Below are 25,223 nucleotides of genomic sequence, written 5' to 3'. Positions count from 1 at the left end.
TGCATCACCTGAAAGTCTTAGAGATCAGCCAATGAAATTGTATTTCAAAACACAGGAGAAACTTTTAGGATAATTATTTACAAATTTGTTTTAGCAAGTCCAGTATTTTTTTCTAACAATTCTAGAGCTTTAGAAAAATAACCCAATGTTTTTGAATTACAGGGAACACATATCTGAGATCGTAAAAAACAAACAAAAACCCAAAAACAACTACAAAGTAAAAAGTTTACCTCCTTAAAATTTACAGTGTGCTATAAAGTTGGCCAGAAAGGGAGACACATGGATAAAGTCAAGTTCTGCCAATAACTACTGTCGCTTGACCAGGCTTCTGTTCCTCACTGGTAAAAGGAGTGCATTATTGGGGGGTTGGCAGTAGTACGTAGAAGAAGGAGTGTTAAATTAACATGGTATCCAAGGTCATATATAGTTCCAAGATGTTTTAAAATCAGTCCTATCCATCTTTAGACACTGAAGTGAATGTCTAACTGTGGAACTGGCTGAGAGAGAGGCACTTCATGGGTGAAGCAACTACTAAGAATGTCATCCCTGAAAGCAAACCGGCTGCCAGCATTTCTGTCTGCAACCCTCTCTGATACCCCCAACCACAGGTCTCCAGCAGGGACAGCTGCAAAGACACAAATATGCAGCCTTGGTTCTGGAGTCCAGTCCACCACGGGGGCTACCATAGCAGTCTGAGCACCAGATACTCATTAGGGCTGGGCAGAGAGAGGTATGTGTACCACATTGACATTCTACATTTCCAACTGAACTACATCTTCCTTCATTCCCTAATTTTGTATGATCCATGCTAAGAGAAAGTTACCTGTAAATGGGCTGTAGAGATAGGGCCATCAGATGCATAGGGTTATTCCAGCTAAAAGAGAACCTGGAGCTCTGGGACCCCATAAGGAAGTCCAATGGAAATGGTAGAGCCAAGGACTTGAGAGTCCCTCAAGATGGGCTGTGAGGTCTTGAGGCTGGTGGAACATTCTGGGCTTTGGATTACAGGAGCTATACTGATTTTAGTAACTCAGTGCTAATGACCTTCCAGAGGATACTGCCAAAATGTTTCTTGAAGAAGTTTAAAAAAAACATTTGCAGTGTTCCTTCAATTTCATATTGTGTATACAGTGAACTGATCATGAGCCAACCTCTTAGTGAGAAAACTGAAAACCCAAGAGCTTTGGGGGCATCCCCCAGAATCTCCATCTCCTGGGCACATACCAATAAAGCACATAGAAGGGTGCTTAAATATACTACCCAGAGAGGACAGTTTTCTCTATCACTTTATACTTTTCAGACACTATTGAGATATCAAGAGAAATCTTGGTCAAATTATCTGGCCCCCCCCAACATGTAAATTCCCATATGATTCACATTAATAAAATTTAAGTTCCAATTCTTTATCAATACTACAAAAATTGTAAAACCTATACATTACTGAGTCTTATCCTGTTAAGTGTCAAATCACTCTGCTAATATACAAGGTTTATTAGAAAGATGTGGTACGCCTAAGTTCATAAATTGTGGTAATAATACAACTCTACATTTGTGATTGATGTAAACAGGGCCCACTACAACTACCGTAAGACAGAACTGAAGTCTTCCAGTGTCATTCAGAACTCTCAGAGGACATACATAAGCACAGTGTATTAAGAAAAAATCAAGCAAACACATTAAAGAGAACATAAGTGTTATCTTTTAGAAATTATTTTGTCAAAAAAGCTGATTGGTCCTCACAGAGAATGTTTTCCTAAATCCATATGTATTGAGCTTAATATTCCTCCACAGTAGTATAAAACAGATTGCTGCATATTAAAGTATTACCAACAAGAATTCTGAAAATTAAAACATCTTAGGTAGGGGAAACCTTCTCACTGATTGCAGAAGGCTGGATCTGAGGCAAAATCAGTAGCCGATTCTACAATGCCTGTGGGGCAACAGGTGGCTTGGAGCTTCAGAGTCAGGCAGTGGGTATGTGAGGTCTGTTTTCACCACAGCATAGCTGTGTGACTCTGGGCACTTTACCAAACCTCTCTGAGCTTTGGTTTCCTCATCAGTAAAACAGGGAGAAGAGTAGAACCTTTCTAATACTCTGTAAATACCTGAGTAATCACGCAATGTCCTGGGTATTAATTAAACAGTACCAATTGGAATTACACTATTGACATTTGTCAATTAATGTATTTCTCCCAACAACTGTAAAAGGAGAAAATATAATACAACTTTTACGGTTCCAACAAAGGGAATGTTGAGAGATTAAGTAATTTCCCCAAGGATACTCGTGGTGTAACTTTACCCACAATATTTAGTAAATGCTAAATAAGCAGAACCCAGGGAAAGAAAAGCTAATGCCTCAAAACCAAGAATAGAGATACGTTATGGGAACATAGCTTAATAGCTGGAGCCAAAGACAAGTCCAATAAGTGAATATGAATGATGGAATTGCACCTGAGTATTTTTACAACTCAAATTGTGCAAGGATTCATACGGACTGGTAGGTCAATGGGTCTGACTTACAGATTACTGATGTTTACCAGGGAGAGGGTTTACTATTTTTATAGCCCCAAACTGCATTCACTGCGCAGGAAATAGTACCCGGGGAGACTAAAGTCTTCACGTGCTTTCTTAAACAGCTAAATTACTTCAAAGCCAGGAAATAAAACAAGTTCGTGGGAGAAAAACCATTGTTATTCTACAATTTTCCTCCTACCTCAGAAATACAATATGGCTAGACTGTAAACAGTTTATAAGCAAGAATTTTTTTTTTTTCCAGTCTAAGCAGTAGATTGCATACCCTATACTTAAGGTCTTGGGAATGTTTGGGGTGTTTTGTTTTGTTTTTCATTTTTAACAGCTTTCCACTGAAAGAACTGTGACTTCTACAAGAGATATCTATGCTGGTGATTTTAAATTGAGAGACCATTAACTTACGTTACTGACCCCTAAAGGCCTATACATAACTGCTCTAAAACAGTACCCGAGATCAGCAACATTATACTCACTGTAGGGAAAAGAAATCCTGAACACAGATCTTTCTATTTCTCTCTGGGGAATTATAAACATTGTGGAGACTTTACAAAGCTACGTTTAGTCAACTGTTTTGATTTAGCGACTGGGACGCTACTCTATCTGTAAATTTCAGTTACAATTTTATATCCATAAATTAGTTTAAAATAAAAATATCAAAAAAATAAAATAAAAATCTTCATATGAACCATGATGATTAAAATGAGATAGAATAAAAATGTATAAGGAGTTGAAGGGTCTTATATTAATCTTCTTATTTTATTACTAATATTTCTATTTTTAAGCAGTGGTGAATCTCATTCTATCATCACATATGATGGATAAAAGGTACCCAGGGCAAATTATTCATAGAGATTTAGTGGGAGACAAGAGAATCATTACTCCATGCTTTTAACTTCTTTATAGCATAGATGGTTTGACAAGATTAAGCCAACATTACCTGATTATTTAGCACTGCAAGTTCTTGTTGGGTTACAAAGTGTAAAAGTGGTTAACACAATACAGGGACATAGTCCAGCAGACCCTTGAACAACCTGGAGGTTAGGGATGCTGCCCTCCCCTTCCCTGCACTGTCAAAAATCTGCATATAACTTTGACTACCCCCAAACTTAACTACTATTAGCCTACTGTTGACTGGAAACCTTACTGAAAACATAGCCAAGTCGATTACCACAGATTTTGTGTATGTATTTATATATACTGTATTCTTCAAGTAAGCTAGTGAAAAGAAAATGTTAAGAAAATCAGGAGGAAAACAGAATATATTTACAGTACTGGGACCATATTTATTGAAAAAAATCTGCATGTAAGTGGACCCATACCGTTCAAACCCGCATGGTTCAAGGAGTCAACTGTTGTTCCTCCTTAAATGACAGCTATCATCTTCACTAAAAACCCTCCAATCACTCTTCCTCTTTTTCTTTGCTACCTTTCAGGCTTGGGACGTGGGTGGGAGGGCATGGTGACGGTCTGAATGCCAGGAGTGGTGAGGGCAACATTACCTAGCTCAAATCCCACCTTCCTCGCTTGCTTACGGTTCCATGCTTCAGTTTTCTCCTATGTAAATGGGGATGGTAACACAGTGAATCCCATGGGGTCATCAGAGAAATAATGATTTAATGCACACAGTGCTTTAATAAATCGAGTGCTGAAGAGGAGAAAAGGGTCCCTGTCCTTCTCCCCCTGCATGTCTACTCTGGTCTCCCTTGACAGGTGCATACAGACATGGCTTAAAGGTGCCTTTCTTTCTTCTCCCATCAGTACTTTGAGGGCTGCAAATTGAGTTTATTTTACCAACTTTATATCATGAATTTTTAACAAAAATGTCTGACACATGGTAGCTTTAAAAAAAAAAAAAAGGTAAAATTCTACCAAACCCCTCAACTGGTCCCAGAAATACTTGATGTGGTTCAAAAGAGAGGGGGCCAAGACCGCCTTATGAGGACACCTGAGATAGGAAGGGAATCCTTCATAAAAAAAGTTTAATCAGAGTCCTGCAATTGACACTTAGGCTTTTCTCTTTGCTGTTCATACTTAATCGGGTTTTGGTTGTTTTACCGACACACTCTTCACAGGACTGTACGTTCCACAGGAGCAGCATTCTGAAATAGCACGTGGGGCAGCCTTCTTCCACTGTCCTCCAGGGTCACCCCTGATCCTTCTCCATCTGTTCTCTCCCCAAGCCAGAAGGTCCATCTACAGAGACTGTCCATCAGCCTGCCCCTTAGTCCTCCAGCTTCCTGTGATGTGTGGACACTGGGAGCCACAGCACGAGGCCAGAGGGAAAAAGGAGAAAGAGAAGCTAGGGTCTTTATTCCCCAGGGTCCTGCCCTGCAGAGTCCCGTCAGGGGGGCCTTCTCTTTGCATGACTCAGTAAACACACTTTTCCTGGATCCTTTGTATGAGGCTTGGTAATAGCTCTATTGTTATTGGCCCTGGGATGCTGTACTACTCTTGTAATTTCTCTCCACTCTTCCCACAGCTTTGCTTAAAGTCCCTTTCTAAAGCCCTCTAGAAAGGTTCTAGTTTGTGCCGTCTGTTTCCTGCGGGAACCCTGACTGATAAAGTACTCTAGATATACAAAGAGAGAACCATAAAACAGCCATTAGGTTTCCTCTAACTATGCAGCCAGATAGCAACCATTTTTCCTCTTTTAATTCCCACTAAGAACCCAAGTACTTCCCCCTTGCTGCTTCCAACTGATTCCTATAAATATCTCCATGGATTCTAAAAGGATAGTCTTCTCCATCCTTTTTTTTTTTTCTTCCTTCAGGAAATTCTTTTAAGAGAAACAATCTTTGCTATAACTTAGGAATAATTTTTTATGCCTTATTTTTATTATTTTTAGTTTTGTTTTGTACTTTTTAAAGGCATCATTGTGCTTGATTACACTCTGCTGTCCATATTTAAATTTAGCTACAGGTTATAACATGATCTAAATGTAAAGCAGTAAATTTTTCAAAATAAATTTTGCTCTTACTGAATTTTTTCAGTGACTAAGAGTTATAAAACTTACAAAGATGCCATTGCCAAGAAACATAATATAAAATAAATTATTTCTGAGGTAATACAGATATAATAGAAATGCTTCTACTTTTCATTCTATTGTTTTTCAATCTAGTCCAGATATTATAGCAACCTTAAAACACATTTGGGAATAAGCAGTTGATATTTATTTATAATGAACTTCTGTCTCTACATATTATTTTGGGAAATTCCACTATTTGGAATTGTGAAATGAAGAGCAAATTACTATGTTAACTTTTTTTTCTTCTGCAGGTGTAGTCTTAGTATTACATAATTCTTTTTTGTTGTTGGTAAATCAACCCTTCCATTTGGTGAGGAACATTTTCCAGCAAAGGCTTTGTCCTATTTCTGTTTATTTTGGCTTCCAAAGGGATGGGTATTCAAAAGGAAAGCAGAGAAATATGGAGCTAGAAATCCGTAAAACAAATCATAATGAAGCTCCTTGCACAAACAGATCTAAAACCCAGAAAAGACTAGCAGTGAATTCTACATCTTCTCTATCTAAGCATATAGATTGATATTAACCATGTGTATTTCTCCACATTTTCATCTTTCTTTGAATTCTGTCTTCCTTTTTTCTGTTATTCTTGATATTATAGAGAAGAGCCAAATGCAGTGGGGGTAAATGCCTATACCAAATCAGTTTGTTTAGTCCTAATGTTTTGACAGAACTGACAATAATAGAAGATTCAGGAAGCTGAATAAGCTGCAATTAACAAAACTGACCAACCACGTGCTCTTCTCTTTTGGGTGAGAGGGCTGTAAAGCCAGCTGTACATAATGGGATGAGGGAGGATGTTAGTAAAATCAGAAAATGGGCTGCTTATCTTATAGGCGTGAGTGAGTGTGTGTGTGTGTGTGTGTGTGTGTGTGTGTGTGTGTGTGTTTTGGAAAATAGCCCGTTTCTCTTTTGCCATGGCTGGGTCAATTTCACTATACTTAGAAACGTTCAAGAAAGTGAGTACTAGTTTCCACAAAGGTTCAGAGGATGGCAGAATGATCAAAACCCTCACAAAGGCAGCAATGCACATGAGGATTCACCTAAGTGTGCTTTTCCCAACTCATATAACATACTTCATCAATTTTAAGTTGCACATTTGGAGAAAAATGTCACTTACAATCATGGACGTCTCACAGTTGCTGCTGACCTGAAAGGCTGACCTGGAGGCCCTGCCATGGTGGGGGAGGGCAGGCCCTGGCGATGGCGTTTTATCTGCTGTAGGTAAAGGGACTCACTTAATTTGGAATGCTGAGTGCTACCCGTTCCCAGTGGCAGGTTTGATGGAAATGATAAACTCAATAACAGATAAGTGGGCAGGGCCAACAGTTAGGGAAAGTCATGGTGGGGGGGTGGCATAATTGTGGCTGTGGCTACATGCACTTGTGGGGAATACCAGAGAGGGCCTGAGCTATTCACATACTCCTAACCAAACCTAAGCTTATGCCAATGTACATAAGAAACCTCAAAGGGTCCAGATAAAGTAAAAGAGCAGAATTTAAAACAGCCTCAGCTTTGAATACACTACTCACCCCATACACAGATTCACGAACCATGGACAGAGGACTTACTGGCAAGGAGGCTGAGTATAACCTCTCACCACCAACCTACAAAGATTATATGGGACAACCCCCAGAAAAGCAGACCTGAAAATTAAAACAAGAAAATACCTATGGTCCATGTCTACATACAAATTGAGCAGAGGTATCAGTAGAAGCAAACGGCAGAGGAGAGAAATTTCACAAAATTAGCTCCAGTAAATTATGAAACAGTAAAATAAAACACAGCAACAATAATACTCTTCAGATTATGATTATTATTATTAGGGAAAATGTCAAAATACAAAATACAGCCATATTATCTAAAATGTCCAGTTTTCAACAAAAAAATTGTGAGACATGCAAAGAAATTGGCAGGCATGACTCATACTCAGAGGAAAAAAGTAGTTGTTAGAAATTCTCGAACATCCCAATACTATAACAGACAAAAGCTTCAAAGAAGCTATTATAAGTCCCAAGAAGTAAGGGAAACCACAGTTAATGAATTATAGAAAAGCATGATGAGGGCGGGGGTCCAAGATGGTGACATAGGAACACCCTGGTCTTACCTCCTCCACAGACACACTAAATCTACATGTACACATAAAGCAATAGATCCTGAAGAAGAACGGAGAGCTGACTGAACAGCTTCTGCACAACAAAGGGTAGAGTGACCACACAGAAAATAACAGAAGAGAGGAGACAAGATGATGGGGAACCCCACACCCAGCACTGTGACCTGCAGTAGGGAGGGATAGGACTAAAGAACCACCAGCCAATTCTCCCAGTCCTGGGGCACAGAAAAGTGAACTAACCTTACAGAGTCTGCCAAACAGCAACATCCCTTTTCAGGGATCAGAGGTGCTGGTGAACACCACTGTTTACAGCCCCTCCTCCACCTTGATAGCAGATGGAAGCAGAGGCAGGGTGCCCCAACCTGCTTGCTGCCCCAGTGAGCCCCAGACCCAGAGCTCACACCAGCCCCAGGTGCTCCCCATGGCAGCACCCCCCCCCCCCAACATGTGCCAGGAAAGCTCCAACTTTCTCACCAAGGGCACTGGGACTGGGCCATTCCAGGACAGTGGTCACTATAGCTTAAGCCACCTCATCAAGGCAGCATAGGTGCAAAGCACCCTAGGACCCTCCAGCCTACACCTGCTTCAGCTTGTTGTCCCACCAGGCACCCCCTCACCTCTGTGTAGAGCTTCCTGAGATCCCTTGGCCTGTGCCTGCCTCAGTTTCATCCATCCTGCCAGGGTGCTCCCTGTGTGGAGTGCTCTGGGACCCCCAAGTCTGCACTGCCTCAGTTCCTGCCATCCTGCCAGGGCATGTCCTACATGAAGCACCCTGGAACCCTCCAAGCCTATGCCTGCTTTAGCCTCACCCATCTCACCAGGGTGGCCCTGGTACAGAATACCTGGAAGCCCCAGCCTGTGCCTACTACAACTCAAGCCAGCCCGCTAAAGCTGTCAGGCACATGCAGTCTAGACAAGGGACATTACTACACAAGGCCACTCTTTCAAGACCAGGAGAGATAACTGTTCTGCCCAATTTACCGAAACAAATGTAGAAGACAAGCAAAATGAGGAGACAGAGGATTACGTCCCAAATGAAAGAACCAGACGAAATAACTAAATGAAACAGAGAAAAGCAATCTTCCCGATAGAGTTCAAAGCAATGGCTATAGAGGTGCTCACCAGACTTAAGAGTGGATGAACTCAGAGAAAACTTTAACAAAGAGATATAAAATATAAAAGAGAACCAATCAGAATTGGAAGAATACAGTAACTGAAATAAAAAATACACTAGAGTGAATCAACAGCAGATTGGAGGATGTGGAAGAATGGATCAGTGATTTGGAAGACAGGGTAATGGAAAGCATTCAAGCTGAACAGCAAAAAACAAAAAAGAATTTTAAAAAAAGGGGACAGGTTAAGGGACCTCTGGTAAAACATTAAGCACCCTAACATTTATATTATAGGGGTCCCAGAAAAAGAAGAGAGAAAATAAGGAGCAGAAAACTTATCTGAACAATTAATAATTGAAAACTTCCCTAACCTTAGGAAGAAAACAAATATCCAGGTCCAGGAAGCAAAGGGAGCCCCAAATAGGATGAATTCAAGAAGGTTCACATAAATAATTAAATACACATAAATACACACAGTATTTGTTAGACACATAAATAATTATAAATAATTAAAATGTCCAAGATTAAAAATAAAGAAAGAATCTTAAAGTCAGGAGAGAAGCAACAAGTTACATACAGGGGAAACTTCATAAGGCCATAAGCAAATTTTTCAGCAGAAACTTTTGAAGGCCAGAAGGTAGTGAGATAATATATTCAAACTGCTAAAAGGAAAAAACCCTACAACCAAGAACACTCTACCTGACAAGGTTATCATTTAATAATTGAAGGAGAGATAAAGAGTTTCCAGACAATGGTGAAAACAATCTGATTTACAATTACATCAAAAAGAATACCTACAAATAAATTGAACCAAGGAGGTGAAAACCTGTACTGTGAAAACTATAAGACGGTGATGAAAGAAACTGAAGACAACACAAACAAATGAGAAGATATGCTATGCTCATGGATTGGAAGAATATTGCTGAAATGTCCATCCTACCCAAAACAATCTACATATTCAAAGCAATCCTTACTAAAACACCAACAGTATTTTTCGCAGAACCAGAACAATCCTAACGTTTATATGGAACCAAAGATGACCCCTGAATAGCCAAAGTGATCTTGAAAAAGAACAGAACTGAAGGCATCACAGTCCCAGATTTCAGATATATTACAAAGCTGTCGTAATAAAAACAGTATGGTACTGGTACCAAAACAGACACATAGATCAACAGAACAGTATAGAGAGCCTAGAAATAAACACATGCTTATGTGTCAATCTATAACAAAGGAGGCAAGAATATGCAATGGGAAAGAAAACAGTCTCTTCAACAAATGGTGTTGGGAAAACTGGACATCTACATGCAAAACAATGACACTGGATAATTTTCTAACACAATACACAAAAATAAATTCAAAGTGGATTAATGACCTAAATGTGAGACCTAAAACCATAAAACTCCTAAAAGAAAACAGATGCAATAATCTCTTTGACATGAGCCATACAAACATTTTCCTAGATATGTCTCCTTTGGCAAGGGAAACAAAAGCAAAATTAAACTATTTAAATTACATGAAAATAAGAAGCTTTGCACAAAAAAGGAACAGAAAGACAAAAAGACAACCCGCCAAAATATCCGATAATCCGATAAAAGGTTAATATCTAATATATATAAAGAACTTAGACAATTCAACTCCAAAAAAACCCCCAAACAATGCAATTAAAAATGGGCAGAAGACATGAACAGACATTTGTCCAAAGAATACACACAGATGGCCAACAGACACATGAAAAGAGGCTCAACATCACTTATCACCAGGGAAATTCAAATAAAAACCACAATGAGATATCACCTCCCAAGTGTCAGAATGGCTAAAATGAAAACCACAAGACAACAAGTGTTGGTGGGGATGTGGAGAAAAAAGAACCCTGTGCACCACTGGTGGGAAGGAAAACCAGTGTAGCCAATGCAGAAAACAGTATGAAGATTCCCCCAAAAGTTAAAAATAGAATTACCACAGGATCCAGTAATTCCACTACTGAGTATTTAACAGAAGAAAACAAAAACACTAATTCCAAAAGATATATGCACCCCTATGTTTACTGCAGCAGTATTTATAATAGCCAAGATATGGAAGCAACCAAGTGTCCATCCATAGATAAATGGATAAAGAAAATGTGACATATATATTCAATGGAATATTATTCAATCATAAAAAATGAAATCTTGCCCTTTGAATCAACATGGATGGATCTAGATGGTGTAATAAGTAAAATAAGACAGAAAATGACAAATGCCATATAATTTCACTCATATGTGGAATTTTTTTTAAAGAGTTTATTTACTTGAGAGAGAGAGAGAGCATGAGCAGGGCGGAGAGGAAGAAGCAGGCTCGTTGCTGAGCAGGGAGCCTGACATGGGGCCTGCCTGATCCCAGGACCCTGGGATCATGACCTGAGCCAAAGGCAGACGCTTAACTGACTGAGCCACCCAGGTGCTCCTCATATGTGGAATTTAAGAAACAAAACAAAGAAAAAAGAGACGAAGAAAAACCATACTCTTAAATATAGAGAACAGGTGGTTGCCACAGGGCAGGGAGAGGGGGGGATGGGAGGCTGGGTGAAATACATGATGAACCCTGAGTAATGTAGAGAATTGTAGAATCACTATATTGTACACCAGAAACTAATACAATACTGAATATTAATTATACTGGAATTTAAAATAAATAAATAAAAATTTTAAAAAATGCAAGGAAGTGAGTCTAGAAAGTGACTGGAATCAACTAGGTAAAATGGAAAGCACTGGAAATGGTAAATGTGTTAATGTAAAATACTTTATATTTTTTAGTATTAATCTGAAGAGACTCTGAAAAAATAGATTTTTGTTATAATCCCTAGAACACTAAGTAAACAATTTCTAAAATACATTTTAAAAATCAACAGAGGAATTAAAATGACATAATGCAATATTTACTCAAACAAAAGAAGGCAGTCAAGGAGGGACAGAGGAACAAGACAGGAGGCACATAGAAAACAAGCAGCAAAATGGGAATCTGAACTATATTAAATCAACTATATTAATTATTATATATAGTCTAAAAACGAATTAAAAGGCAGTTGTCAGACTTGATTTAAAAAAGCAAGATTCAACCAACTACATGCCATCTACAAGAGACACACTCTAGATTCAAGGATACCATTACATTGAATGTGGAAACATGAAAACATATGAATGCAAACAGTAACCATGAGAGAGCTGGAGTGGCTATAGTAACACTAGGCAAAATTGACTCCAGGGCAAGAACTTTTACTAGATACAATATTTTGAATAAAAGGGTCAATACGTCCAGAGGATTTAACAATGATAAACAATACATGTACCTAACAATAGAGTAAAAATTAAGAGAATTAAAAGGAAAAATAGATTTCAACAATTGATAAGACAACTGGGAAGAATAGCACCAAGGATATAAAACACTGTCAAACAAGTCAACTGACATTCACAGAACTCTTTACCCAATGTATACAAAATACACATTCTTTTTGAGCTTACATTGAACATTCTCCAGGACAGACCATATGCTCTGCCATAAATGCTTGTATTAGAAGAGTGGTTTAAAATCAATAACTTAAGTTTCAGTGTAAGAAGATACATAAAGGGTAAATTAAACCCCAAGTAAATAAAGTACAGGAAATAAGAGCAGAAAGCAATGAAATAGAAAGCAAACAGAGAAAATTACATAGCCAAAAGATGGCTGTCTAAAAAAGTTAATAAGATTAATAAGTAATGCTACGATGGTTAATATTAACAAAATTGGTTAAGGGAAAAAGAAGAGAAAACTCAAATTATCCATATAAAAAATAAAGGGGATACCCCTAGGCATCCTACAGATATCAAAATTTTATGCTAATAAGTTCAACTTCAATGAAACAAATTCCTTGAAAATCTCAATCTATCAGAACTGATGAAAGATAAAGTAGAAAGTCTAAATTGTCCTGTATCTTTTAAAGACTTGAATTATAAAATATTCTCTCAAAGAAAACATTGGCTCATATGACTTCAGTGGTACATTCTGTCACCCATTTAATGAAGAAATAGTATCAATCTTACACAACTATTTTAAATAAATAGAGGTGGTGGGAATAATTCTCAGTTGTTTCTGAGGCCAGCAGTACTGATACTCAAAACAAATACATTACAGAAAGAGAAAACTACAGATTGATGTCCTTCACGAGAACAGAAGAAAGGTCCTTCCAATATTAGCCAATCAAATGCAGCCATACATATTAAAAGGTAACATAACATGAGCAAATTAGGTGTATCCCAGGAAGGAAAGATTTAACATTTAACATTAACAACATAATTAACCACAACAACAGACTTAAGGATAAAGAACCTATAAGATCATTTTACATGATGCAGAAAAGTCTTTGATAAAATTCAAACCCATTCATAATAAAAGACCTCAGAAAATTAAGAATCAATTGGAGAATTTGCAATCTGACAATGGGCAACTGCAAAAAACCTACATCTAACACCACACTCTATAGTGAAATATTGGACACTTCTCTCTAAAATTGGGAACAAGGAAAAAATATCACTTCTGTTCAACAAATTTTTCTGAAGTAGAACATGTTAGTGCAGTAAGGCAAGAAATAGAAATAAAATATGTAAAGACCTGAAAAGCAGAAATGTAACTTTTTGTTTCCAAATGACATGATTATATATCTAGAGAATGCTAAGGAATTTACAAAAAAATTATTTGAACTCATAAATGAACTCAGGATAATCATAGGGCATATAAGGTCAACATAAAAATCAACTGTATTTTTATATACTAGGAGTAGACAATTAGAATATTATATAAAATAGTTCCACTTAAAATGGCATACTAAATTTTAAGTATTTAGGAAATAATTCTTAAAAATGAGCAAGACCTCTTTACTGAAACCTATAATACACTGCTGAAATATCCATGTTCATAGATTGATATACCCAATATTGTTAGGATGCCAATTATATTCAAATTCACTTGTAGATTCAATGAAAACCAATCAAAATTCCAGCAGGCTATCTCATAGAAATGGGATGATTTTAATATTTACATGGAAATTAGAAAGATCTAAAATAGCCAGAAGAATCCCCAAACAGAAAACCACAGTTGGAAGACTTACACTACCTGATTTCAAGACAATATAAAGCCATAGGAATCAATTCAATGTGGTAATGGAACAAGGAAAAAGTGACCAATAGACCAGAACATAGTCCAGAGAGAGATCCACACATACAGGGTCAACACTTTGTTAAAGCAATTCAATGGGGGTAAAGAACATGTTTTAAATAAATGGCACAGGATCACCGCATAATGTGTAGAAAGTAAGTCCCAACCCCTGTCCCATACCCTATCTAAAAATCAACTCAAACTGCATCAGAGTCCTAAACCTAAAAGCAAAAATTATACAGTTTCCAGAAAAGAAAGTCAGAATAATTGCTATCTAGAATAGGAAAAGGTTTATTTGGACACAAAATGCACTAAATATAAAAAAAATTGTTAAGTTTTCACCAAAATTTAAAACTTCTGCTCATCAAAAGACATCATTTAGGAAATGAAAGGTGCATGCTACACACTGTGAATAAATGTTTGTAGTATATATATCTGACAAAGGACTTGTATCCAGAATATATAAACAATTTTACCAATCAATAAAAAGACAAAAACTCAATCAGTTAAAGACTTGGAATACACATCACAAAAAAGCCAATAAGCACCGGAAAATATGCTAAATATTAGTATTCCTCAGAGGGATACATATTAAAGCCTCAATGAGATACCACGTCACACTCACTAGAAGACTGACAACACAGAATGACGTAAAGCATTTAAATTGCTCATATACTGCTAATGGGAGTATAAAATGGTGCAATCATTTTTAGAAATTGACAGCCTTTGAGCCAGCAATTCCACTCCTGGGTATTTAATCAAGAAATGAAAATACATACAAAGAGAGACTCAAAAAACGTTCCTAAAAGCTCAGTTAAGAGCAAAAAACTAGAAACCTAAATGTTCACCAGAAGAATAACAATGTATGTTTTTAAAACAGAATACTACTCAGCAATAACAAAAAATGAACTACTGTTACATACCCCAGAATGAGGAGTCCAAAACCTTATGCTGAGTGACAGAACCCAGATGAAAGAGTACCTACTGCATGATTCCATTTGAATGAAGCTCAAAAATAAGCAAAACTAATCACTGGTAATGGAAATAAGAGGGGTGCTCATGATGGGTGGAAATTGACAGGTGAAGAGCGCATGGAGTTTCTGGGGTGAGGGAAATGTTCTACAGCACCATTAGGGTGTGGATACACCAGTGAACACACTGTTAAAACTCATTAAGTTGTATCCTTAAGATCTACATATTTTATTGTACATAAATTTTATGTAGGATTATTGGATTGTTCATAAATAAGATTGCAGATTAAACTTCCACTTTTTACTTTAATATTCTAGACCTCAGTCTTGCGTGGCTCAGATCCTCTCTAATTAAAAAGTACAACCAACCATTAAGAGCAGCACGAGAGGAGACAAGCATCTGGATGTCCTATCAAAGCAAATCGTGACTGGCATCATCATTTTCAATATGCTCCATCATTATTGTAAAAAATCTTATTTGTGATTGTAGTACAGCTGCATGTTATTTATTCTAGCCAAAGATACAGGCTATTATATTTAATTCCTATAAAACCATCCATGTACACATCTACATAATATGAATAAAAATAAATCTCAGGGCGCCTGGGTGACTCAGTCAGTTAAGTGTCTGCCTTCCACTCAGGTCATGATCCTGGGATTGAGCCTGCAGTTGGGCTCCCTGCTCTGCAGGGAATCTGCTTCTCCCTTTACCTGCTGCTCCCCCCCACCATTTGTGCATGCTCGCTCTCGCTCTCTCTCAGATAAATAAAATCTTTTTAAAAAAATTTCATAATGGCAAAGGAATTCTTAAAACACTACACTTAAAAATCACTACTATGGGAAATCTGGAATTCACACTAACTGATCTTACTTGGCTAAAAACAGACTTTTTTTTGGAACAATTAATGGAAATAAATCCTGATGATTTACACTTTAGCAACATTTAAATAATTACGGATGCAGTGGGTTCCAGTGTGTTTTGGGGAGAATCCTGGCCCATATACTCCCATGAGTCTAATGCTTGCTGTACTGCCTGGTGCACCTACCTTGTGGTTCCTCTACTTGCCTCCAGTCTCCCTCATCTCATCAACTCACCATGCGTACGGCTACCAGAATAACTTTCTGAAAAATGGACTTCCTCACAACAGTCTGCTTTCTCCTTAAATATTACTAAATAGCTTTTTACAAGCTCTGACCAATTTCAGGACACATCATTAATTCTCATGAGTGAGCTTACTGCATAAAAGTACCATATTTCAAACTATATTCTTAATTGTCTTACCAACATTCAAGCTGCGTATTGTGATACTGCATATTCATTGGGTGCCTTTCTGGCCAGGCACTGTCCAAGGTGCTAAGAATCAATACATGAATATAATAGTCCCAGTGCTTTATTAGTTAACAATGAATTTGGGAAACAAGGCATAGACATTAGATAAAGTGAAGCAATAATGTCAAAGGTCTATGATTAAAAATCAGTATTTAAGCAATAATTTTCCTAGGAGTTCATGGAGAATGGCTTCCTGTAAGAAGTAGACCTTAAAACTGAAACACAAAGGCTTCATTTGGGGAGTATGTGAGGGTAGAGTACAGGAAGAAATCAGCTAGCTGGTAGGATGATGCCAAATTATGAAAGCCTGGAAAATCAAGACTCTTAAGTTCAGACTTTATTCCACAGGTGGTGAGGGGTACTTTTGAGGTTTCTGAGTTGAGAAGGAACATATAGAAATAGTTTCTCGAATACAAAACTATCTTCTTTGTACAGACGACTCCTACAGGAAGTAAGACAGGTGATGGGAGCAGGTAAGGGTAGAAGCAGATAAATAGTAGACCTCTGAGTAATGAAGACTGGTGGCAGGCACACAGTGGTCCCATGACACTGGGGTCAAATGGCTTTCACAGTTCTTATTACATCCAATTATTATTTTCTATTTCTTTCTTTCTCTCCCTCAGTAGACACAAAGTCTGTGGAGGCAGAACCAATTTATTATTAATTGTTATAATTGTTTCAATTATTGTTAATTATGTTGTAATAATAATATCAATTCCTCGCATATAGTAAGGACTCAACTCTTCATTTTAAAGAACACATTAAGATTAAGAGTAGGACTCTGGTCCCAGGATCTTTATTACTCCAAATCTATTAGTCTTTAACTTCTGTAGGTCTACAGATTGTGGGTAGATGCATCCCTAGGTGAGGTGCTCAATTCAAAGGCATGGTCTTGTCATCTACATTTTCTAGAGAAGAGGCATATCAAAAACATGTACAGGGCCCCTTGATGTCCACATTAGAGGTTAAGACAACACTCTTTTTGTCCTGATTAATGGGTTCATGAGAATTCTTAAAAGTTGTAGGCTCTGATAGAGTTGATACCGTCATGGGTGGCAATGTTTTTCTCCTTTTCCTCAGCATTCTTCCCACAGCTCCTTACCTCCCTCAGTGAGATGGTAGTAGGTTCTTTACCATGAGTAACAGCTCCTCTACAAGTAAATAATCATCATAAACCCCCAACACATAATTAAATGGGATGACTGCTTGGATGAATCACTGCAAGTTATGGAAAAACAGCTCTTCTGCAATGATGATTTCTAATTAATGTGAACATGAAATATTTATGATTTATAGCAATAGAGTCATAGAGGGGGTCTCAGAACCAGGAGGAGACAATCTCCACCTAGAATTTAGTTTTCCATTTCTCCATATTTCCCTTATGCTCACATGCCTTCTATAACAATTCATACTCTTTGTTATACGTCTTCCTTTTTCTACCCTAAATTCTACTCCTCTTCCAAGTCCCAGCTCAAGCTACATTTTCTCAAGTCACTAAATTCCCTGGTATACTTAATTTCTCTGAATTTTTAGCACTTATTTAAATTAACCTGCAGCCGCCTCAAGATATCTCTTCTTCTAACATGTTATTTTCAACCAAATCTAACACATTTATCGTACATTTACTATCAGTATTGCACAGTACTAGGTGCTAGGTGGGAGGGCTGGGGTGAAAATGAGAAAGACGTATGCACTCCCTCTAAGGATTCAGTGTGTCACTATAATGATCCAAAGTAATATATGATCAATGTCATGATAAAAAACAGAAGATAAAATAAACGTGGTGTAATTAACAGCAATATAAATTAAGATGTATATAAATAAAACAGGGTTTGAGAAGTAACACTGGGGTGGAGGCTACAGCAAGTATTTTCTTTTTCTAACACCTTTTTCCTTCTTTTCTTAAGAGTCTTTTCCCCATTTCCAATCTCCAGCTTCACTATGTGACCATTTGGACATAGTGATTGGTCTAAGGGTTGGATATGTGACCAAAGCCAAGCCAATCAGAGTCCTTCCCACAGAAGTGCTTTCAAACTCCAGCTCGGGGAGAGTGCCTCTTTTTCTTTCTGGGGTTAAATGTTGGAAAATTGTGAGACCAAAGTAATCTGTGGCCACATCCACTTCTACCAAAGTTAAAAGAGCTGGTCTGAGAGAATTTGGTAGGCATGTGGAAAGAAGCAAAAAGAAGCAGCAGATAGACAGTTCTGATAGTGTTCAAGCTCTTTGTTGTTAATGACTGAATGCCTGTGCCCCCCAAAAATCCATGTTAAAATCCTAATCCCCAAATGTGATGGTAGGTGGAGGTAGGATCTTTGGGAGGCAATTAGGTCTAGATAAGGTCAAGACCATATTGGGATTAGTGCTCTTCAAAGAAGGGAAAGGGAGACCATAGCCATCTCTTCCTGCCATGTGAGGACAGAACAAGAAGGCATCCATCTACAAGCTAAGACGAGGGCTCTCACTAGGAAATCAGTGTACTGGCACCTTGATCTTGGACTTCCCAGCCTCCTAAACTTTGAGAAATGCCTGTTTATTGGTTTAAGCCACCCAAACCTATGATATTTTGTTACAGAAGCCCAAACTAAGACACTGATCCTACCTATTTCTGAGGTCAGATTCACCCCTGACTTGCCTCTACACAAATCGATTACTCGAGTTAATAACATCTCTAGTTCTTGCTTAAATCAGTTTGAGATAGGCTTCTGTCACCTATAAACAAAGTGTCTTGGCTAATTTGGGAAAAATCAAAAGTACTGAAGGGAGAACACTGCATGACAAATTGCTCTTGAAGGAAGGGTAGGATTCTGAAAGGTGAACAAGAGACAGGAAAATTCACAAACAAAGGCAGAGAGGAGAGAATGGGCAGGGCAGGACCGTAGCCAGAAACGATGCACTTAGGGGTTTGGTGGGTAACGAAGCTGAAGACAAAGACGTATTATAGTACCTTCAAATTGAGGCTGCAAGCGTGGTTTTTTGGTTGCTTAAAGTTGTGGTAGGCTAAATAATGCCCCCACCCCCAATGTCCATATCTTAATCCCTGGAACCTGTGAACATTAGATGACAAAGGGGACTTGGAGGATGTGAATAAACTAAAGAACTTGAGATGGGGAGATTTTTCTGGATTATCTGGGAGGGCTCAAGGGGCCTTATAAGAGGGAGGCAGAAGGGTCCGGTGAGAGGAGGAAGTGCGACTATGAAAGCAGAGTCAGAGGTGGAGATGTGACAATGGGAACAGAGGTCAGAGAGACAGAGGTGAAGATGCCGCACTTCTGGCTTTGAAGCTGGATGGGGCCATGAGCCAAGAAATACAGGCAGACTCTAGAAAACTGGAAAAGGCAAGGGAACAGACTCTCCCCTCGAACTTCCAGAAATAAATGCAAACCTTGCCAGCACCGTGACGTTAGTCCAGAGAAACTGAGCTCAGACTTCTGATCTCCAGAACTTTAAGAAAATAAATTTGTATTATTACGAGCCACTAAATTTGTAGTAACTTATTACAGAAGCAACAGAAGTGAATTCAAATGTTTTATGTTTGTCGGATGCTTTCTAACTTCAGATGTCATTGTTAGTAACTGAATTGTCAGCTCCTGGATATAAATCCCATGTCACATACTTCTTTTTTTTTTTTTTTTTAAAGATTTTATTTATTTGAGAGAGAGAGTGAGAGAGAGTGAGAGAGAAAGAGAGCACAAGAGGGGGGAGCAGGAGAGGGAGAAGCAGACTCCCTGCTGAGCAGGTAGCCCGATGCGGGACTCGATCCCAGGACTCCAGGATCATGACCTGAGCCGAAGGCAGTCGCTTAACCAACTGAGCCACCCAGGCGCCCTATGTCACATACTTCTGTGTGTCTTTACACATAGATTGTTCAGAGTAGAGTCAATTAAATCTTACTAGTTTGTATAATTCGGGCAGCTCATCACCCTGTTAGAACTATAGCATTTGATATCTGGATCTTGAGGACTTACCCCACTTTTTAAAACAGAATTATTCAATATTGCCATTACTATCACTGGACTGGGATTGAGATATAACTGTTTGGATGTGATTTTAATATTCTCCAAATTTGTGTCATTTTAAGTACTTAACGCCAGGGAGACCTATTTTTGAGGTTCATTCTACCTACAGATTGGGCAGTAAATACTCCTGCATATTTTGTCAGTATAACTCTTATGGCAGAAAACTTATGCCAAAAACGAATGCTCTGTATTTTTTTTAATCTTGCAAATGTCATTTTGATTGAAAATGGTATTAGATGACTACAGTATTTTAAAACACATACTATACACATCTAAATAGGATTAGTCTTTAGAAATTAAATGGGAAATTAAGTATTTACAAATGTACATAGGATATAATAGCATTAATGATAAAGGGCCAGATCCTGTATTTTTGCTTTTGATTTTCTTATTGAATAAAGCCTCATTTTTACATCTTTTTTGACTTCTGAAAATGTCTGGTTATATGTGAAGGGTATTTGTTTTCATTTTATTTTGTAGAGCAGAGAATTTTATAATGCTACAACCTCAACAGCTCTCAGATATAGACTGAAATATCTGTTTGACATATGGACACGTCCAGATATAAATATATTCAACCTCCCTGGGCAAAAATCTCCAGAACACCGAGCTTACCACAAAATGACCTATTTAGGAAAAAGGTCAGCTGGTAAAAGAAAAAAAAAAAATCAAAATGATAAACAACACGACTCTAGGATGAGAGAGGACAGGGAAACATCATTTTACCCGAGGGAGAGAAACTATACAAATCACACATCCACCAAAAGCAAAGCAAGCTCTTCTGAAATGCTGGGAACATCGGTTTACGAAGCTATGTCACCTTCAGTGAGCCACTCCAATTCTCCAGGTCTTCCTATTGCATAGCTAGTGACTGATAAAAAATAATCACCTATCACATCTGAATTCAGCGAGGCACTAAATTAAGCTGACAGTTATCTGTTAGCACTGGGAGTGGATAGAGAGACTGAAAGGAGTCTGGGTCCACAATCTCCCTTGGTCTGGTTTGGTTTGTTGGATCAGAAATGAATGGAATGGCTATTAACTGCCTCACTGTCCCACTCTGGACTCTCCATCTTAGGAACAACCAGATACAACCCTAGCTCTCTCTCTAATTGCTACCTTGTTTCAGGGATGCTCACAAGGGGTTTTTCATCTCACTGTGTACCAGACCTCAGTAAACGGTCGGGAATAAAGGCAATCTTTCATCACTTCCAAAGACCATCCAAAACCCTACTGCTAAAATCATTTCTTCTATTTTAAGTAATTTAGGGCCCATTCCAGCCTATCATTCTCGTCTTTAAATAATTTTTCTGTTAAAATTTATAAGGACTTTGAATGTTTCGTCTTCACACAGCTTGGCACACCTCTGATTTTTTTTCCCCTGCTGTATTTCTCCTGGATATTCTCCCCTCCTCCTTTCCTCTCCCTGCTCTTTCTCCCCAACTCTCTCTCTCATACACAGACACAGACACACACACACCAACTCAACGTCCATTCTGAATTGTAACAACCACTAGCATTAGTGTGTCTATTATGCCAGGCACAGTGCTAAGTGTCTTCCATACACAATTTCATTAGTCCTCCTGCAAACTTTCTAAGCCAAATACTATTTTTAGCCCGCTGTCAGTGATGAGGAAACCAAGGCTTAGAGAAGTTGAGGAAGACAACACACTGCTCCAAAGTGGTGGAATGCAGATACCAGACCCAGCGCTTTCTGATTCCAGAACCTAAAGCCACATGATTCTCTGTCATGGTTAACATCGTGAAAGCTTTCGTAACCCATGTTCCCTCAGCCTCCCAACCAGACTGGAGAAGGGAAAGTGGCGGGCAGCTCCAGCCATGTGGTATTTCTTTAATGAATGAGTGCATGGATTTTCATGAAAAAGTAATTGCCAGTATGAGACTCTTGGTTACCCTGGGGACCTGCTATGAAACATGTAACTTATGTGTTCTCCTTGTGGGCTGTTACGTTGACCTGCTGCAATTACAGGTCTAATATGTACAAGTTGCCCTGGGATCTTAGCAGCTATGAAAGTTGTACCTTGCAGCCCTTGGTCATCCCTGATGGGGGTCACATTACCGCTGGGCTGCAGGATGCCTTAGGTGACACTCTCTCAGGCCTCTGACGTTGACCGCCATCAATCTCACAGCTGGAGCTGCCCTCACCGAGACAGACATGGTAGTGCTCATGGTCCTCATCCCATCAACTTTATAATGGGCTCCTGAATTGCTGCCTTGGTTACTCCTCCCAAAGAATTTTTAACAGGTTTCCGCAGGGCTTTGATTAAAATGCACAGCAGGGAATCCACCTGGAGATATACTGAGAAGCAGCCTGTGCCAATTTCCAGCACCCAGAGACCAAGGCTGACCCCAAACTCTACCACCTCAGAGAGGATTTCCTATCTGCCCAGGTCACATGAGGAGGTGGCTTTTTCTTCTCTCGTAGTCATCTTATTCCCAAGGTTGGGGGCTCTTTGCCACCTGCTGTCTCCAAAGATCCAATAACTACGTCTCTCATCCCCTTCCATTTTAGTTCCTAGAAGCGAGGGTAGTCAGGGGATGCAGGTTAGGTTCCACACTTTTTTACCCTAATGATGAAGGAACTGCTTAATTAAAAACAAATACAGATCAGATTTGTTTTAACAAATCTACCTTGAGGGACACCTGGGTGGCTCAGATAGTTAAGCATCTGCCTTCGGCTCAGGTCATGATCCTGGGGTCCTGGGATCGAGCCCCGCATCGGGCTCCCTGCTCGGCGGGGAGTCTGCTTCTCCCTCTGCCTCTGCACCCCGTTTGTGCTCAAATAAAATCTTTTAAAAAATAGCTAAAATAAAAACCAAAAAACCAAATCTACCTTAATTTTCTTAGAATCACTTTAAAAAGAATTTTTTTTTAAAGATCTATTTGAAAGAGCGAGAGAAAGAAAGCATGCGCGCCCACTGCTTATAGACGGCATCTGTTCTGGTTGATTAGTACCTGCCATATGGGGGTATAAAATTTTGTGAAAACTGCCCTGTCTCCTTCTCTTCCCCACCACACTGATCCTGCTGCTCCTTGGACATCGAAGGCATACCATGCCCATGCCACAGGGCCTATGCACTTCTTGCTTCTTCCTTACACTTACTTCTTGGCAGAAATTCTTGGCTCCCTTCCTCACTCCATTCATATCTCTGTTCAAATATTATCTCCTCAGACAGACTGTCTCTGATCACTCATTACTGGGAGACAGTACGTGCGCCAAACACTTTCTCCTTACCCTGTTCTACTTTTCCTTACGATACATACCATCACTCCCACAAACTTTACAAACGTATGTATTTGCCTGTTTCCATTACGGTCCCTCCATCAGAATGTGACAACCACAAGGGGTACAGGCACTGTCTATGTTAAATCAACAGTTACTTAGTTATTGGTGAATTCAATCCTCAGGACTTAGAACCGTGGTTGTACGCAGAAAGCCCTCAATAAATATTTGTTAAATGACTGTTGTCAATTTCTAATTAAAAATGGGGTCTGAACTGTAAAGGAAGGAGGCACGCTTATTTCTCGTGGCTTTAAACTTATTTCTGATGATACTTCTACAAAAGCACTTTTTAAAATGTTTATGGTAACTATGGCCTCTTAAGATGGCAACCTTGGCAGACAGTTGGAAGTAAACATTCTGGCTTAATATAAATAAACAAAGTATGTTTCCTAAGTGTGTTATCATGTCACACATCTTCCCTTCTCGTGTTGAGTGGGCAACAAAGATACTGCTGGCACAGGAGTATTTTTTTTAATCAGCATCTCCCAGGTAAAGAGATAATGGAGCTAATAATGGTAATAATCCCAGTTAACATTTAATGAGAGCTTATTAAATGCCAGGCATGTGATAAGCATTTCACAAGCTTTATCTCATTTAAGCCTCATAAAAATCCCATGATATTTTCAATTTTAGAGATAAGCGAATCTTGGATTAGAGAAACTGAATACTTTAAGGTCACTGAGTCAGAAAATGGCTTAGTCAGAAAATGGCACAGAGCCATTTTCTGAGCCAGTCTCAAACTCAAGTGTTTCCGACTCCAGATTCTGAACCTCTAACCTCTATTATTCACTAGTCCCCACATGTATTGTGTGTTTTATGTGCACACACAATGGATTCCACCACAAAATTCCGGGTAGAATGCCAATCCCTTCCATGCAGGAGTTTATATTCAACCATCCTGCCCCAAAGCCCCATGATTTTATCAACCTAAAAGTCTCATTTGCTGGCCTAAAGAAGAGGCCCTTTATGCGCATTTCATCCTGCTCATGCTCTCCAGCTTATTACTGAATGTGTGGTCAGAGTTCCTAAATCTCACTGATGTTTCCCACTAACTTGGGCTCTTTGTTATACGTTCCACATTCCAATCAATAGTGCATATTCATGCAGGAGTTTCAGAAGTGCTTTTCCATCCATTATCATGACAAACTTCTGAGGCCAGAGGACAGGTAATATTATTGCTTTTCCTCAGAAGATGGAACAGGACACACTCACAAAGTTAGGAAAAAGAGCTAGACCCCACACGCCCTCTCCCTGAACAGAAATAAAACAAAACGGAACTGCTGGGGAGTTTCAAAGAAGTGGAATAACGTAATGCTGGAGCTGGAAGAGGTCCCAGAGGTCCTGTGTTTCATCCACTTCATTCTATAGATGAGGAAAGAGTCCTGAGAGGATGCCCAAGGTTACAGAGCTGCTGTCCAAACCAGACATGTCAGTCCATGGTATGTCCCCCTTACCACCTCATGATGCCTCAAGGACAAGAACATTCTCCCATATGCACCCATGACGCCATCAGAGAACAAGGAGAAAGTCTCTGGTGAAAACACATCTCTCCAACTTCTAAATGGCTGTTACACAAGCCTGACTGTGCATGATTGAAATGGAACACAAAATGAAATTTGCCATAAAAATAATCTTTCAGAAAGTGGCAGAGTGCCTA

General features: G+C 38.9%; 1 protein-coding gene across 1 annotated transcript in view; it reads right to left on the bottom strand.

Annotated features, from left to right (window-relative positions):
• Positions 1–25,223, bottom strand: part of NWD2 (NACHT and WD repeat domain containing 2) — a 188,847-nt gene that overhangs the window by 142,451 nt on the left and 21,173 nt on the right. The window lies entirely within an intron of this gene.

Source organism: Halichoerus grypus, chromosome 3 (assembly GCF_964656455.1).
Source record: "Halichoerus grypus chromosome 3, mHalGry1.hap1.1, whole genome shotgun sequence".
In the NCBI taxonomy this organism is placed as follows: Eukaryota; Metazoa; Chordata; class Mammalia; order Carnivora; family Phocidae; genus Halichoerus; species Halichoerus grypus.
Note: the sequence above shows the minus strand (reverse complement) of the source record. Positions and strands in the feature narration are given on the sequence as shown.